The 18,938-nt window shown below is 33.3% G+C and overlaps 1 protein-coding gene across 4 annotated transcripts in view; it reads right to left on the reverse strand.

The window, feature by feature from the left end:
• The window catches only part of LOC141406560 (uncharacterized), a 68,482-nt gene extending 51,562 nt beyond the window's left edge, over positions 1-16,920 (reverse strand). Inside the window, exon 1 of one of the 4 annotated variants that reach the window (XM_073992227.1) lies at positions 16,682-16,920. The gene's annotated coding sequence lies outside the window, so the exon portion shown is untranslated. The remainder of the gene's footprint in view (positions 1-16,681) is intronic. The other 3 variants (XM_073992270.1, XM_073992248.1, XM_073992291.1) reach the window with 3 other exon arrangements.
• Between the last annotated feature and the right edge of the window lie 2,018 nt (positions 16,921-18,938).

The raw sequence follows: 18,938 nt of genomic DNA on the forward strand, positions 1-18,938 counted from the left end.
TTTTGGAAAATACGCAATTTTTGCAAATTCCTGGAGAAAGAAGTAGCTATTTCTCTTATCCTATAACAGATATTGTGTTCATTGTTTTTTGTTATGTATTTAGGATTGTTGTCTTTAAGAACTGTTTCAATAAACAACCGTAGCATTTACACGAAGTGAGCTATTTTTTTCTCAGGTACTAAATTTTAGTGAAATTACAAATTTAGCGGACTAGAACTTTAAGGGAACAGCTTGGAACAAAGTTCCGTTTTCACAGTATGATGATTTAAATTTTTTGAAATTAAATGGGTACAAATATGTGTTTTTTCCATATCGTTTGTCAAATAAATGATAGCTTTTTAACACAAGTGGACATTTTTTATACCCTACACCACTATGTGGGGAGGGTATTATAAGTTGGTTTTGGCTAAAAAGTGTGTAACGCATCCAAATAATAATCGTAGACCCATACTTATATATGACAAAATGATTGTCTCGACGAACTGAGTCGATCTGGCTATGGGTGTCCGTTCATCCGTCTGTCCATCTAAACTTTGTAATCACGCTACAGGTCGCAATTTTGATCAGACCCTCACCAAATTTTTGTTGTTGATGGGGGTCCTGGAGGGGAAAAAGCCTATTGATTTTGGTGATGGTCGGATAATATTTAGCGCTCGGAATGGTCAAAAAGCTTATGTGGAGAAAAACCCAACTGACAATGAAATAGAAAATATCACCTTCTGACGATGTAAAGTGGGTTGTCGTAGGTGGTCAAACAACGAATATATCGCAATAGTCGCGTATGAAACCCAACTTTTCATTTTTGCGATTTTAATTATAATGACGGGTGCCACTATGGTGCAATGGTATGTACGTCCGCCTTGCATGCAGAAGGTTTACCGGTTTCCCGATTCCCCGGCCATCAAAAAATTTTCAACGATGGCAAAATATACCTCAGTACTGTTGGCGACATTTCCTGAGTATTTCAGCATTGAAAAACTTCTCCACAAGTGGTGTTTAAAGACACGCCGTTAGGACTCGGCGATAAACAGTAGGTCCCATATCATTGAGCTAAATATATAATATCATTGAGTCTCCTTTGTTCCGTGTGGGATGTTTTGGAACAATATTTTTTGTTAAATATAATGACGAATATCACAGCTTTCGTTGGGGACTTTCCAAAAACAAAGCCTGACTATGAAATTAGAAAATTTCATCTTTACAATGATGTAAAGTAGATTGGCGTAAGTGGTCAAATAATGGAGATATGGCAATAAATCACGATGCAGGTCGCAATTCGGATCGTCACGAAATTTTTAAGGGTTAATGGGGATTCCAGAGAGGAAGAAGCCTATTGAGTTTGGTGATGGTCGGATGATATTCGGGGTCGGAATTGTCAAAAAACGTATGTGGAGAAAATTCAAATTTTTATTCTTATGCGAATATCTCCGCTCTATCTTCTACTACTCTTACTAGAAGAGTATTCAAAAAGGACAGCCCATCAATGGAAGAAGAAATGTTCTCTGTTACATTGATGCAAACTAGGGTGGCGTAGGTGGTCAACAGGTGGAGACATAGGCGTAGCCAGGTATGTGTAGGGGAGGCCCCCTATATCCTACAAAAACGTTGTATGTAAAAAATTATACAAGCTGTGTCTTAGGACACGCCGTTCAAACTCTGAGATAAGCTGTGGGTCCCATATCATTGAGCGAATATGAATGGGGGTACACTGACTTAATGATATGAGAGAAGTCTCCCTTGTACCTTCTGGGATGTTTGTGAAACAATTATTATATTATTATTTAAGCTTGGTGTGATACGGTGCCAGAATCCACAAAGTTATTAGAAAGCTAATTCCCTGGGGTAGTGGTGTAGGGTATCACATGGTCGGCCGTTCGACTATAGCCTTGGCTTACTTGTTTTTTACAAAGAATAAAACATTTTTCCCCACTAATAAATTAAAGTTGTTTTAATAAAATAATAAAACAACGACTATGGGATTAAGTCTGACTATTTTGAAAAGCAAAGAATAAAACTTCAATTTTTTTCAAAATTGTTTGTGCATGACCTGTTTCAATAATTTAATGGAATAAACGTTATTTTAGTTATAAGTAGACTTAAGTTTATTCATTCGTGCAACAGGAAATAATTTTTGCGATTTTTCTTTTTCATTGCAGAATTTAAAAATTCACGACAGTCAACCGAAAAAACTTGTTTTGGTGGCCGACGCAATCTTTGTTTTACGACAACAATCAAAACAATACTCGATAGTTTGCCAGCTCTGATTCATACTTGTGCTATGTGCTTTTATAAAACACAACACACAGAATGTTCGAATAAAATACCTACATGCATATGTATACACACATGTATCTACATACATACATACATACATACATATGTAAGCGCATGAGAACAAGTCTATCAAAATTCTATACGAGCAACTAAATCATTGCACAGTCGTCACAAATTGGGTTCAAGTTCAAATGTTTATTCAATGCAGTACAACTTTTCTTTTATATTAAGTACGGGTATTTTTGTAAAAAATTCTATGGTATCATACAGTGATTACAGTGATAAACAAACTTTACACGTAATTAACTATACACCAATATATACTTTTACAATTGGAAGAACATTTGTAATTTCTTTCTTAAATTTTATTTTTTCCTATTGGAACTGTGTATGTTTCTTCTAATCCTATGCTAACATTTTGACAATATTTGCCTTATCATATAGGTTGTTTCTGGTGCATCCAGTGTGTAACAGAATAAAGGGATCAATCTTCGAAATAGGCTCACAGATAAGTAACCAATTTATACCCGTTACTCTAACCAGCTGGTAACAACCAGTGTTTCGGAGTGGAGAAATTTTGCTGAGTTGAAAAAATAACTCGACTCCGGGAAATTTTTTTCTGGACAACACAATTTTTTTTTTTTTTAAAATCATTATTAATAAAAAAACTATAAGAAAACATATAAGCAAACGGTGTATTATACTAAGTAAGAGGACGATTTATCCTTTACTATCCTTTGAAGTCTAGTCATTTCATCTCTATTTTGATCACCAAATGCATGTCGAGAATAATTTTTGGGTTTAATTGTCCTTTAATTTTTTGCAAGCAAAAGTAAAGTTCTAAGACAATCGAATTATAACTGTACATTTAACGTCTTCTATATAAGTCCTACAAGTCTTCCGTCAAAAGACCTACTGGTCTTCTTCCAAAGGCCTACTGGTGTTCTCATCTCGTCTTTTGTGTAAAATCATCCTGGTGTTCTATTAAAGGACCTGTTGGACTCCTATGAAAGACATACCGGTCTCTATGGAAATCCTACTGATTACACTGTGACACGAAATGGAAGTCAAGGTCTGAAGGTGGAAAATTACCTTTGGAAAAGAATGAAACACATGATGGGATTTTCTACATGAAAAAAATTTTACAAGAATGTTGCTGCGAAAATTTTATGTAGATTTCCCACATCCAAGAAATCTATATTGTCAGGTTTTCATTGTCCTTTATCAGTATAAATTATTATTATCGTATAAGCTATTAACTATGTATAAAATTCGGATGGTTACTAGGGTTCGTAATGTTTATCAACCTCATATTCCTCTATCGTATTTTGTAGAGCTTTTACATAAAATTAGATAAAATCTTAATTATTAGGTGATTCGATAAAAATCTAGTAAAGACATCAAAACCTGGAAATTGCCCGTTTTATGACCGAAAAAGCTAATTTTTTAAACCAAAAATTGAAATGTTGGCTTTTTTTGTCCACTATTTCCGTAAAACGAAATATTTTTTACAAAACCGATCGATGAAAAACTAGATTTTGATGTCCTTGATATCACCACAAAAATATATGACAATCGGTTGATTAGTTTTCGAGGAAGAGTTGGCACCACAAAACGCTTTTATAAAAACAGGATTTCGTATACGACCATTTAACAAAAAAGTTCCAAAAACAGATTAAGTAATGCTTTTTCAAAAGAAGAAAAAATCTACAAAAAAAAGTTTCGTAGTTTTCTAAAAATATCGTGAAAAATGACTTTTCAGCTGGCTCCCGAAGCACTCTAAAATGTTGGCTTACATACACTTTAAAACCTGGTCATTGATTGCTTATAATTTTTACCACATACAGTCCTTATGATTTTTTTTTCACATATTTTGAAAACTTAAAGATTTTTCTCAAGGGGAAGAGTTCCTTTCAGAATAACTTGTATTTTGTTGCTATTTTTCAATGTAAGATTCAGTAGAAACCATATAGTTATGGATATTACTTCATATTTATGTTCTGTAGTTGAGTATTAATGTCCTTTCTTGAAAAAAACCAACATATTAGCCTATGTGGGCCCAAATATAGGAAAAAGTTAAACATTTGTGCACATTTTATTTATTTGTAGTGGTATAGGAATCCCAGGAAACCCTGGTAAGAACAGATGTAAAATAATAACAAGACAGGTTTACCTTTTAATTAGTTTTATAGTGAACTGCTAATTTACCAACGACTTTAAAATTCCAATTTTAAGTGATGCTTTACAGTACTGGCCCCTAACCTTCTGATATGGGCTGGATTGTAAAAGGCAACATCAAATAACTTAGAGACATTAAAAACATAAATTTCACGTTGAATGCAAACCGTGGTCGAAATCAGTGATCAGCGATTAATTAGTAACTTCGAAACTAATGGATATATATAGCTGAAATTTTAAAAATAAGCAGTGTGTATCTTTTGGTAATATTGGAGCTATTATAGGCAATAATGGGTCAAGTTTTGGCATTTATTTTTGGTGTCTTACCTACATTTGTAATCCCGCATTTAGATTTCTCAGTGAATAGAAAGCCTGCTTACCAAAAATTTTGAAGAAAGGTAAATGTTTTAATATAGCCCCCATGTAACCGCCCCTCCCAATTTAAGTAATTGTGAATGACTTGACCGCATTTTCCAACCGACTTGGCTGTATTTTTACGTTATGGATCTATACATATGTATTCTGATATATGTATATAGCTAAATTTGTACTATTTTTTTAATTTCATTACCATTTTTTCGTAATTTGTCAATTCGTTGCAGCAAAAATGTTGCGTGCCCCTGGACAGCATAGAAAGAAAAGAAGGAAAGATTATAAGTAAAGGCCATATAGGCGAATGTGTTATAGGATATGTTCCCAAATTAAAAAGCTAATGTATTCAAATTTAAAAACAACAAGTTTTTAAAGTGGGTGTAGTTAAAATAGATTTACTTTAGGGAAAGGCAGAGAATACTAGTTTCATCCAAGGCCACTTGGACTCATCAGTTCTCTTAGTTCTTTCCATTGAAGCAAAGAACTCTTCCCAATTTTATGGCGACTCGAACTCCAGAATAAATGTGACCGACGAATTCGTTTAAATGCGAATTCAACAGAAACATTCAAAAACTCTCGTAGCAGAATATGCAAACCAAATTAACTACTCCCACTGTTCTGTGGTTTTCCTACATAACGACATAAGTCGAGTTATGTAAATTTTGAGTTATTGGCACCACGTAGTTGTTCATTCTGAGAGCTTTTCATATCACTACTCCGTATTCGAAAAAAATGTACCGTTTCTGATATATTTTTTTGGCAAAACTACGTAAGTGGGCCTTTTTACAAAATATTTGTCATAATAAACTTATTATATCGACATTTGCTGCAGTATATCGCAAACATATTCATAAAAAAGAACACAAGGTGACTTAGGTCGTTTTGTATGTAATAATAATTAAAATATTTGTTGATTCTCTTTCAAGAGAAAACCACGTAAAACTGAATGTGCTCTTTTGCATGCTCTTTTATCTTCATTTTCTGTTTTTATGTCGTTTACTCTTAAACATAAGTCCCCTTACGTAAATTCAATGAAACAGAGATGCAAGCCTCACAGCAAGAAAGGCAGGTCATTCATTTACCTGTTAAAGTAGTAAAATCACATATAACACCGTAATGGATTACAATCCAGAGCAGAAAAATAATGAAGAAATTTCTATTTCGCCTGAAAAAAAAAGATTTGATGGATTTACTGCCACTTATCCCCGATGTATAACATGATTTCTATAAAAGTCTTAAAGTATCATCAAACGCTAAAAACGTACTATATGTCGATAATTAATAACTTATAATAACGTTCCATTTCTAAAATATGAAGAATTGTTTGGTTTTATTTTAGTTTTTTTCCCGTCACTTTGAAATAATTTTTTTAATTCAAATTTTAACAAATGTGTTTTATTTGTATTAAGATTGGGTATTAATTTGTAAAAAAATATTCACAGAAAAACAACACAATTGTACATGTGTTATCCATTTTCCCCCTCTTTTCCATAGAATTCAACATAAGTATAAATATGTCATTTTGTGAAAAAATAAGACGAACACGCAAAGATATGTTTTTAAAAAAATTTAATAAAAAGCACATTTATAAAAAAAATTTTAATTTTTTTATTCATAACGATTGTTTTTGACATGCTCTATCCGTATGTAAGAAAAAATTAAAACAAAATCATGGGCATGTAGAAAATATTACAAAAAAATTTTGTTTTCGCTCTCCTGAAAATTTTTATTTTTAGACTTATGTCGTTATGTAGGAAAACCACAGTGTTATCCTTCTTGAGCTCGAGTCGTTATAAAATTGCCTTCTTTGCCATAAAGCATGCACTCACACAATGACACTTTTGGGGGTGTCATTGAGTGAGTGCATGCTTTTTCAATTAGTTGAATTGTGTGTGTGGAGAGAGCACCGTTGCCTGACTCTGCCCTAAAGTAAATCAATTTTAACTACACCCACTTTACAAACTTGTTGTTTTTAAATTTAAAAACAACAAATATGAGATTAAGCTAGCCTACTTTAAAAATAATAAGTAAACACAAATCTAAACAAAACTGCCAAAGTGAATCGAAAAAGATAAAAATTAATGCTAAGCCTCTCAATATAAATATGGATAAATGGATCACGAGCGAAATAAAGGAATTGCGGCTACTGCGAAGCCAATACAAAAGCATCAACTAGGAAATGCATTGGGAAATAAATAAGGAAATACAAACTGTCACAAGGGCTGCAAAAACCTACTTAATAAAATAATAATAAAAAATGCCTTAATAAAAAATGCCAGGAAATTGCCACAAAAAACTGAAAGAAGCAGCTGGAGTATATAAACAGACTACAACATCAGTGTTATTCGACGAAAATAATAATAAACCCATATTTGAGATATCTATATATAAAAGAGCTTAGTGAGTGAGTGAGTGAGTGAGTGACTGACATATCATCGCACAGACGAGACCTCTGAAGCTAGAAAATTGAAATTTGGACTGTGGGTTGCTGTTGGTGTGTAGGGGTGAGGTAAGGCTGGGTTTTTGGAAATTCGAACTAGAAGGGTACGAAAAGTACTAAAAGGTACTAAATAGGGTACCCTTTATAACCTTTAAATTAGGCAAGAGCTAGAATTCTGAAATTTGGAATGAGGGTCACTGATGGAGAGTTACAAGGATGTACCAAAGGGTTTTGGAAACTCGACCTATAAGTGTACGAAAAGTTCTAAAGGTTACCAAATTTGGTATCAATTGTATATTTTGAACAGATATAGCTAGAATCTTGGAATTTGTTATGGAAATCAAGGTTGGGAAGTGGTGTTTAAAAAAGGAAGTGGTTTCGGAAACTAGTACTCATGTGTACGAAAAGTACTAAATGGTACTAAATTTGGTACAATTTGGATTTGGGTGAAAGGATAGAGCTAGAAACCTGAAATTTGAATTTAAGATTACTTTCAGAGTGTAGAATAGAGATATGGAGGTAGTTTTGGAAATTCGTTCTTATGTGTACGAAAAGTACTAAATGGTACTAAACTTGCTACAATTTGGATTTGGGTGAACGGATTCCTGTTGGAGTGTAGAATTAAGATATGGATGTAGTTTTGGAAATTCGTACTTATGTGTACGAAAAGTACTAAATGGTACTAAACTTGTATTGTTTGCATTTGGTTTAACGGACAGGGATGGAATCATGAAATTTGGAATTGTGATTACTGTAGAACTAAAGGATTGAGTTATATATGGAAATTCGTACATATGTGCACGAAAAGTACTAAATAGTACTAAATTTGCTACAATTTGGAATTTGGAGAACAGATGGAGCTAAAATACTGACATTTTGAAATAAGATTACTGTTTAAGTGTATGATGGAGATATGAAGGTATTTTTGGAAATTCGTACGTATGTGTACGAAAAGTACTAACTGGTACTAAATTTGGTACAATTTGGATTTGGGTGAACGGAAAGAGCTGGAGTCCTGACATTTAGAATTAAGACTATTGTTGGAGTATAGGATTGAGGTAGTTTTGGAAATTCGTACTTTTGTGTACGAAAAGTACTAAATGGTACTAAATTTGGTGCAATTTGGATTTGGGGAAATGGATAGAGATGGAATCCTTAAATTTGGAATTCAGATTACTGTTGGGGTGTAGAATTCAGGTAGTTTTGGAAACTTGTACTTATGTGTACGAAATGGTACTAAATTTAGTAAAATTTTGAGTTGGGTGAACGAATAGAGCTGGAAACCTGAAATTTGGAATTATGATTACTGTTGGAATAAAGAATTGAGGTAGTTTTGGAAATTTGTACTTACATATGTGTACGAAAAGTACTACAAGGTACTAATGGCTCTCAATTTATTATATGGTGTAGGGATAGAGCTGAAATCTGTATTTTTGAGTCTAGGTCAGTATTGGTGTGTAGCGTTGGTATATTGATTTAAGGTATATGTACCATAAATATTAAAAAAATACTAAATCGTTCAAAATTTGATATTGTGTGTATTGATAGATCTGGAATTCTAGAATTTGGTCTTAGAGTCACTGTAGGAGTGTGGGGTTAAGATATGGAGATGGTACTATGCAAAGTACTGCAAAGTGCAGAATGTGGTATAATTAACCCCTTTCACAACCCCCTTACACAATAACGTAAAGGGTTCAAGCTGGAATTTTTAAATGTTAGGATAAGAGTTTGAAAGAGTATGTATTTACTAAACAAGTGAGCAAAGACTATGGTCGGGACGAGGCTGACTTGTGGTACCCTACACCACTACCCCTGGTAAACATTTTCACTGGTAACCATTTCTTTTTTGGAATATTATCCGACTATCACCTAACTCAATATGGTTTTTCCTCTCTAGGATGCCCATTAGCAACTAAAATGTCTTTACGATCCTATTTAAATTGCGACTTGTAGAGTGATTACAAAAATGGAAAAATGGGATGCATTGTGATATCTCACTTATTTGGCCACCTTCGGCAACCTACTTTGCATCTATGTAAAGGTGATATCTTCTTCTTCCATTGATTGATTGAATTGAATTTTTCTCCACATGAGATTTTGCCCATGCCAACCCGTGAATATTATACGACCATCACCGAAATCAATAGGCTTCTTCCTCGGTGGGACCCCATATCAACTCGCAATTGACGATCCGATCAAAAGTGCGACCTGTAGCGTGATTATGTTGCGATATCTCCGTTGTTCGACCACCTACGCCAACCTACTTTGCATCATTGTAAAGATTGGATTTTCTACTTTCATAGTCAGGCTTTGATTTTGGAAGGTCCCCAACCAAAGCTTTGATATTCGTCATTACAACAAAAATTAAATGTTAGGTTTGATTAGCAATTATTGCGATTCCTCCGTTGCTTGACCACCCACGACAACCTGCGTTACATCGTTGTGAAGGTCATACTTTCTACTATTACTGACAGGTTATGATTTTGGTATACCTCTTATAGAAGCGAAGATATTCGCTTTGAAATAAAACCTTGACGTTTTCCCAAAATAAGTTTTTTGCCCATTTTGACCCCTAAATATTATCCGACCATCACCAAAATCAATAGGCTTCTTCCAGAGATATTTATTGAGGCTTATACCTAGGTCTACGAATAGTGCTACATTTGGTACCATCATGGATTTGCATAAACGATATGAAATGCTCACAAATTGCAAATTTGCTGTGGGATGGGGTGTGGTATGGCTGAGGTTTGAAGGTGGTTTTGGAAATACGTACTTCAAGGCTACGAAAAGTACTAAATGACATAAAATATGCAAATACTATTTTTTAAAAAACGAAACGAAAAAGTACGAAAATTATATATACTCAAATGTATAATTCAGCATCAATTCTTACTTCTTCTCTAAAATTTATAACAGTTCAATAAAAAAATTGCAAATATCGAAAGCAACAAAAAAATATTTTTGAAACTAAAAAAAATATTGGGAGTTATGCTTTTAATCCCCTTTCCGCATACGAAGTAGCGGGCATTTTGCTAGTCATAAAATAAAAGGGTATGGAAAAATATGTAATGGACCTATTTAATGATGAAGTAAGAACCCCCTATGAAGAAATACAACAAAACAACTGGGGCACTGATAACTAAGAACGAGGCAGAATACGCACTCAACGCTCTTAAGGACAATAAAGCTTCAGGCCCTGATGAAATCCCATCAGAGGTATTGAAAGATATACCCTGTAGGAAGCATGGGGACATGTGTCGACATGTCACCACTTTGTCTACAATTATGGTGACAAAGTCAACAGGTTGTCAACAATTGATACTTTTACCTTGATAAGAAGAAGCATTGTTTATAGTGAAAACTGATAGCCCAACGAAGCATCTTATTTTTTCTTCATTTTCTTAATTGTTTGGCATAAAATAATGTGTTTTTGTGAAAAATCAATAAAATATATAATTTTAATAACAAAGGAAAATAACAGACAAATGAAAAAATGGACAATTCTATATCAAAATGCAGGTTCTGAGGCGGCTGACAACATTTGTGGTGAAACTTCGATTATTAGACATTTTATGGAATCTTTAGAGAAGATGACGAATATTGTCCCGTCTCGTTGAAAATGATGAACGCAACTTACATCTAATATTTGGACACGGCATAATAATGAGTTAGAATGTTGAAGGGTTATTTGGCAAAAATTGATTGCGAGATTTTTGCAATGTTTATACGGCTGTAATGTAAGAAAATTTAAGGACATTTTGTTTATGCTAATTTATACATGTTTATTCTTTTCAATTCTTAGATGTTATATCAATATTCAGCGAATCGCCTAATAAAAAGCGAAGTGCAGCAGAAGAGGAAATATTTTAAGCAGATAAATCACACCAATTCTTAGGCGATGATATTTCTGACAATGAAAACGATTTTTTTTATTATTGGTTAGTCAGCCTTGAAAACATTGGCTTTATTTACTAATTTTGTGCTTATGTGCGGAATCTTGGGCTTAGCCTTTTATAAAGATAAAAAGACTGTAATACGCAATTTGTAATTTTTATTATTTTCATAATTATATGTTATTCATTAATAAAATATACTACTTAAACAAAAGTATAAGTTCATCGTCTTATAAAAAACACTATATAGCCTTTTAATCCATGGTAGAATAAGAAAAGGTAGCAGCAATACACAGCTGACTGAACTGGGTTGTAACGCTAGTGTCAAATTTCATATGACATTTTATACATTTATTTCTATTTCGATGTACATTAGGGACATATATTTTTTGAGAAAAAAAAATATCATTCCGAAAAAACCATTTCCCACAAAGACTTCTTCATATCGAAGATAAGTAACCTCCTCCAAGTTCGAACTACAAGCTGCGCAGTAAATCCCCGCTTGTAGAGGCGATACAACGTTTGTTAATATGTGAGGTATTTTGTAAAAATTTAAAAAAATAAAGCCCTAACAAACATGTGCTTCTTTGATTTCTAAAACAAAACATTGAAACAGCTTCTCCTTTTTCTATGAATTTCCAGCGACCTCAAACTTTTCTGAAAGAATTCTACTTTCTGCGAGAATATATGCATTTAGTGGAATGATGTGGAAACATAAAAAGTGAAAATGTAACGAATTTCCATTCATGTTTCCAAAATATTCAACCAAATGTGAAAAATTATTAGTTTTTTAAATTCCAATAATTTATAGACATTTCCTTGTTGTGTTTACAAATACAACTGGCAGTAACGTTACAAACAAAAACAAATTCCTTTGTGGTTGTTGTTCGAGTTGTATTTGTTGTAGTATTAACTTTACCTTATATTTGTTCTACCATGCTTTTAATCTATAAAAAGTTTCAAATAGGCCAAAAAACTTAATAATGAACAATTTGGTACCAATGTCTCCATATGACCCTTTATGTACTATTGACTCACTACCTCCAATGTCTCTATTGACTCACTACTTCCAATGTCTCTACTGACTTACTACCTCCAATGTCTATACTGACTCACTACCTCCAATGTCAACACATGGTTCCTCAGGAACTACTGACTTACTATTGACATACTAGTTCCATTGTCAGTACTGACTTTCGAATGACACGTTCATACAAAATGTCTATAGGAAATTACATTAGTTGTCTACAGTTTGTCAGTAGTACTGTTGACAATGTCAGTAGTAAGTCAGTACAGATTCACTATTGACATTTCCTACAGGGTATGTACAGCTACTGGTAAAACTCTTCAACCATGTATATGATACTGGAAAATACCCGTTAGACTGACATAAATCAAGGTTCATTAATATACCAAAAAATAACAATGCCAAAAGATGCGAAGAATTTAGGCGAATAAGCATTATGAGTCATGCATTATAAATATTTCTACGCGTAATGGACGTGTATACTCCAAGTGCGAATTGTCAATGGGAGCCACTCAGCTCGGTTTTAAGGAAGAAATGGGAACAAGGGAAGCTCTACTAAGCATTCAAATATTAATACAGAAATGCCGCGATGTACATAAAGATGTCTATATTTCGTCGGTGTCATGCTTAAGTGTTCCATACGCCACTTTTACTTTTTAAGATATAGGTGATTTCTACAGTTTTCTCGTATGCTCTTTTTGAATTTCTGGCCGGCTTTTTCCTATCTGCTCCAGTTTCCAAGATATCCACGTTTCGGCCCGAAAGCATAAGTTCATTTCAGGTGTAAAATTAATATTTTAATAACTTACAAATTTAAAAACACATTCCAAAAATCAGAACTTTAATTTTTATTTGGAAGGTTTGAATTTATTGAAGCAATGCACAGTGGATCCACCCATTGGCCAAAAATAAAAAAATGAATGTCAAAATTTTGGTACAACATCTGGCAAATCTGACAGCTATGACATGGACCTTTTTAAAAATATATTAGTGTTTGATTCATTCAACCGCGATCTTCTTAAGAATTGCTTCAAAAGTCGGAAAATTTGACTAATATTTTTTGTTGTGAGTACTACCTATTTTGTTGTGGAATTCTAGTTAGCTGCATAGTTTCTTAGTGTATTTTGTAATGCCGATTCGATCATATACTTAAATAGAATAGGGTTTCTATGGATATATTAGCGTATAACTCTGTTATATGACCACGTACATTAATATAATTGACATCAGTGGCAAGATGAAGAAATCTTTTTCCAAATTTGTCTTACGTTGGCGGTACGTGCCTTCCAGAAAGAACGCTATAAGACCTATATTAAAAATTTTACCAATTTTCAGTCAAAAATGTTGTTTTTTTATCCGCTAAATTGGCTGCATTTTATGTTGTTTTGAAGATTGTTTTGTTTCCCCAAACCTATTTTTGCAACATAAGATAATCGGGACCTTTTTTCATGTCATTTTGTATTAACATCATCAAACAATTCTTACCGTATACGCCATCCAGAGGGGAAAGGGGGGAGAATGTTGCGCTCGTGGTTTCTTAAAACACTCTTCGCAGCAGCACAAAGCTGTAACCGGCGCATTGGCTTGATTTTTACACATTAAATATTTTCGGCCACTTTCTCCATACAAGTTGATCCACTGTGCAATGATGGGAAAAATTTTTGTCACTTCGTTCCATGTGATTTACAATATTTTGCATTTGTATCATAAGTGTGGATATGGAACAACTCGACAAAAATTCTATTTTTAAAAACTTCTCTATAACTGTTTTATTCCAACAGATATTTCTTTAACTTTTGGCAAAGGTGTTCTAACCCACATAAACAAAACTTTACATGAGAAGCAAAAAACGTTAAAAAATGAAAAACTGTTTTATACAATATCAATATTATGAGGGGGAGTTTTTGGGGTATTATCACTCACGTACGAATGGAAGTAAAAAATAAACGCAAACCCGCGAAAAAAACTTGGTTTTGGGATCCGTCATTACAACAAAATCTGCAATGTTATCCCATTTTACGAAATGCCATTTCTTGGGTAGGATCGTTATTGAACGTGGATGCTTTAAATTTTGCCGGATCATGTATTTTAGCTTTATGTATCAAATTCCATCAAAAAACTAATGTCGATTTTCATGTAGGTTACGTCTTTCGGCATTTATGGTGACGATATACTATTACTAATAAATTTAGTCAAAAATATAAACATTTTCTTCAGTCAGCTCCAAGCAGTTGTGACGCAAACATTAAAACGCGATTATCGCAAAACGGGAAAATGGCGTATGGAACACTTAAGCATGACACCGACGATTTGTTTCATTGACTATGAAAAGGCCTTTGATATTGTCCTTCCTGATAAACTGATGCATATTCTTACAACGATTGGAATAGGCGATAAAGAAATATGATGTATAAAAACCTACATATATTGGAACCAAATGACATATCGTCGGTGTCATGCTTAAGTGTTCCATACGCCATTTGCCTGATTCGAGAAAAACTCAAGTTAATGTTTAAGGTCATACAGGATAAAAATTGTGCAATAATCCAATACATTAAGAGCTCAGTTCTACTTAACTAAACTCAAAGAATATATCAGTAGTTTATTTTAGTCAAATATCTGTGATAGTCTAGAAATTTTTATAATTGCAAAAACTTTCTGAATTGTTCCATGGAATCTTTTTTTCATGTTTTTGGCAATTTTTGTCACATGGAACACGTTTTGTCACATTTCAACCAAAACACTTTTTATCAATCGTGTTCCACCTCCCTTATATGAATTGCTACGGTGGAGTTTAAAAATTAGGACATTTATTTAAGGGATTTCCTCCACTTATCACTATTTTTTGTGGTAAAAATTCCATCATGCGTTAGCGCAGCTTTGGTGAAAAGCGGAAATTTTAAAATTTGGCAACATTAGTATGAAAAACATTAATGATAAATGTAGGGACTGCTTAATTTAGGTAGTTAGAGGGCTAATCAAATCATATAGAGAAAAACTGATAAATAAATAGCTGAAAATCGGGATAGAAGCACCCCAAAATAATATCTTATGGCGCAAAAAATCTGATCTTTGGACAACGATATCTGCAGTTATGGTTGCAAAATGGATGCAAAAGTCAGGTTATACTGTACTAATAAACATTAACATGCGAAATGCTAAATTGAATGTTGGTACTACATATAATAGGTGTGTGGTAAATATAGAAGGAAATAATTTTTTTGATCAGTTTAAGTCTAATATAATGGGTATATAAAAAATGGGTATTATAGACTCAATAAGATATTATCCCTGTGTTGATCCCAACCAGGCACCGGACGTTGTGAAGTTCTGGATACAATAACACTGTTGGGAAGTTCCACAAACTGATCCAGATTTTAATTTTATTGAATATAGATGGTCTACCGGATAACCTAATATAAAAACTCACGATATTTCAAATCCCCTATACTTCAATAGTGCACTTCTTGAGGTATGGGACCATATGGGCTATTATAGACCTATTACTCACGTAACTGTCCATATATCAGGCTTAATTGCTATTCTGGTTCAAAAAGGGAGACCCCATGAAGTTCTTAATCTGATTAATATTATAAAATATGGTATTATTTACTATTATGGACTCATTTAAATAGGGTGCATCATTTAAGCTGTGAGTAGAATTTTTCAGGTAGTACCAATCGTTTGATTTTTATTTCCCAAGGGTGTAGATTTTTTAACATATTCCGATAGAAGTTTCAACTTTAAGCCTAACATTTTATAAAAGATCAGTTGCCGAACACTCTTCGCGGGTACTACACGACGGTGAGCGTTGAACACATAACCCTAGAATTTGTAGTCGGACACACATGCTCTGTGCCACCGTACACATTACTTAGTAAGTAGTGAAGTAAGTAGTTTTAGCTTGTTACATATTTTGCAATGGGTTCCATAATGACTAACGGAATCTAATCCGAATTTTTGCAGGGTATGATCAGAACACACAATTTATGAGATGACAATCATTATAAATTTTTCGAGGTAACATTAAGAGTATCAAATAGTTTGCAAATGGGTTGTTTGTAAAATTCAATGAATTGGCAGCAAATGGTCAATTTATTGGAAAATTTGACGCTAGGGCAACAGCTGTCACCAAAAAACAATTGATTTGAAACAGTCTTCAAGTCTGTATGATCTACCATTAAAAACTTAAATATTAAAAATGTTTGTCCAAAACTCTAAAAATAATTTTTATAGTTCTAATCATCCAATGTTTTTCAAAATTTTTAACAAATAGGTGTAAACAGTGTATTATTTATAACAAATTCTAATTTATCTGTCAATGAATTAGCAGGTGGTTAGTAAGCACTGTTAAAATTTTGCCTATATGGAGAAGTTCAACCCTGTTTATTTGGCCATTTCCATACTGCATACATATGTATGCATTTTACATTTCGATTACATCCGGCATTGGTGACTAATATTTCAAGTGAGCTATTAATAATATATACTCACACTTGAACTTTAATTATATTGGAAACAAACCAGGTAAATACGTTTTATTGTCCAAACTGCCGAAAAGTATTCACTTTCGATATACGGAAACACGCATATGACAATTACAAAGCGCTCACTACTGCTACTCACGTTGCGATTGCGAACCCAGCTTAACTTGCTTAGACACCGTCTCCGCTACTGAATCAATGACCAAAGACGCGTTCATTCAGAGGTTGAGATTTGTTGAAATTCAAGAGACAATGACTCTCTTTGAGCTTCTCACAAACAACTAAATTGTATTATCAAATATATTTATATGCCACTTAGAATGGAAATGAAGTGGAAGCGGGGGTAAATTATTTGTATGTATCTATTTACTTACATGCTGGACGCACAGAAAACAATTGCACAGTCGTTGTTATTGTCAGTTTAATTGATAAGTAAAAAGGGTCTGTTAAGACACAATTTCTGATGCCAAGAAATATTTAAGAAAAAAATATTTTGTAAAAATCATTAATACACCCGGCTGGTCATGTAAAACATATACATTAAATATTACTTCCTCTATCGTAATTATTTACCCCATTGCACAGTGGACCCACTTTTATGGAAAGGAGTGCCAAAAACAGTCCCAATCAAGCTACAGCCTCGAAATTTTAAACATAGATTTATAACGAGCCATGAAGATAGAAAAAATGTAGATGTACAGTGAGCGTCAAAATAAAGTTTCCACCTCTCAACATTTTTTGACTGCATTATTACACCGACATAGAGATATTATACGTATAACATATAAATGTAACGTTTTAAAGTATTTAGAGGTGAATTAAAATCCAGAAAATATTAGGCCCTTCCAACGTTTCGTTAGGGAATAAATGCAGATTACCAAAATAACCCAAAATTTGACGCGACAAAATAAAGTTTACACTTTTGCCAAACGCAAGAATTTTTTATTTCTTTAACAAAATTAAGAGACATTTTCGCTTTTGAATTTCTTTCTATTACATTCGAGCCTCCAAACAATAAATAAACGAGTGTCTTGGTGTAATCCGGTGATATTTTCCTTCATTGAACCCATGGTACCGCTTTCGTGTAATTTTGGCATAAAATATGCGTCTATTTAACCTTCTGTATATTTTTTTTCGGCAAGTACTCGATTGATTTGTAGTCTAGAGACTTCAATGATTGATCTGATATACATAGGTGTAACATAGAGCAGCATGTTATTCATAAATATGGGCGTATGCTTCAGATCCCTGCCCATTGCCACGTAAACATTTGGTATTAGCCCCATTCCTCTAGACTATACATCATTCTCACCGCTAAATATCCCATCATTTTGTTAAAGAAATAAAAAAATTCTTGCGTTTGGCAAAAGTGTAAACATTGTTTTTCCCTAATGAAACGTTGGAAAGGCCTAATATTCTCTGGATTTTAATTCACCACTAAATACTTAAAAAGTTACATTTATATGTTATACGTATAATATATCTATGTCGGTGTAATAATGCAATCAAAAAAATGTTGAGAGGTGGAAACTTTATTTTGACGCTCACTGTAGGTCTACATTTTGGTATAGCCCGCATTGAAATGTACCACCCGATTTTCGGTTTTTTGACGATTTTAGCAAAATTTCCTAACCGATTTGGCCGTAATTTTGCATTTTGAGTTCATTTATTCATTTCTTCGGTTAATACTCAAAATACGTATTGTTGGCATAAAGTACTGCTTTTCAGACTTGGAGGCTTCGAATTTGAATTGTATAATCTTTTTCCTCGATTAGAGCTTGCAAATTTCAACTTTTTTCAAATATATATCTGAGTTTATTGTTCGTTATAACTTTGTGTAGAAATAAGAGGCTCTTGTACATGAGGCAATTATCAAAACTCATGTTAAAAACTTTATAGGCATAGGCAGATATTCTGTCACTTCGATTTTTATTAAATACATATCTTGTTATATTATTGCAAGTAACCTTTAGTTTATGTTTATCAGAAACATCAAAGTTGAATACAAAAGTTGGTATTAGGTAGGTCATTGCTAGCAGCATACGTATTTCTAGTAGCGTTGTGGCTTGGACTGACCAAAGGTTTTCACGTACTTTACCCGCCGTAACATTTATGTGGTTTGACTATGATAGCTTATCATTGAAAACTACTCCAAGATTACAAGTAGAGATTACATACTCGATTATTGAACCATTTATCATTAAATTTTCTAAATTGTGGAATCGTTTATGGTTTGTTATTATGTGAGGACTATTATTTTTTGCTCA

This window comes from Musca autumnalis, unplaced genomic scaffold, assembly GCF_047663935.1.
Source record: "Musca autumnalis isolate F117 unplaced genomic scaffold, ASM4766393v1 scaffold_1, whole genome shotgun sequence".
Lineage (NCBI taxonomy): Eukaryota > Metazoa > Arthropoda > Insecta > Diptera > Muscidae > Musca > Musca autumnalis.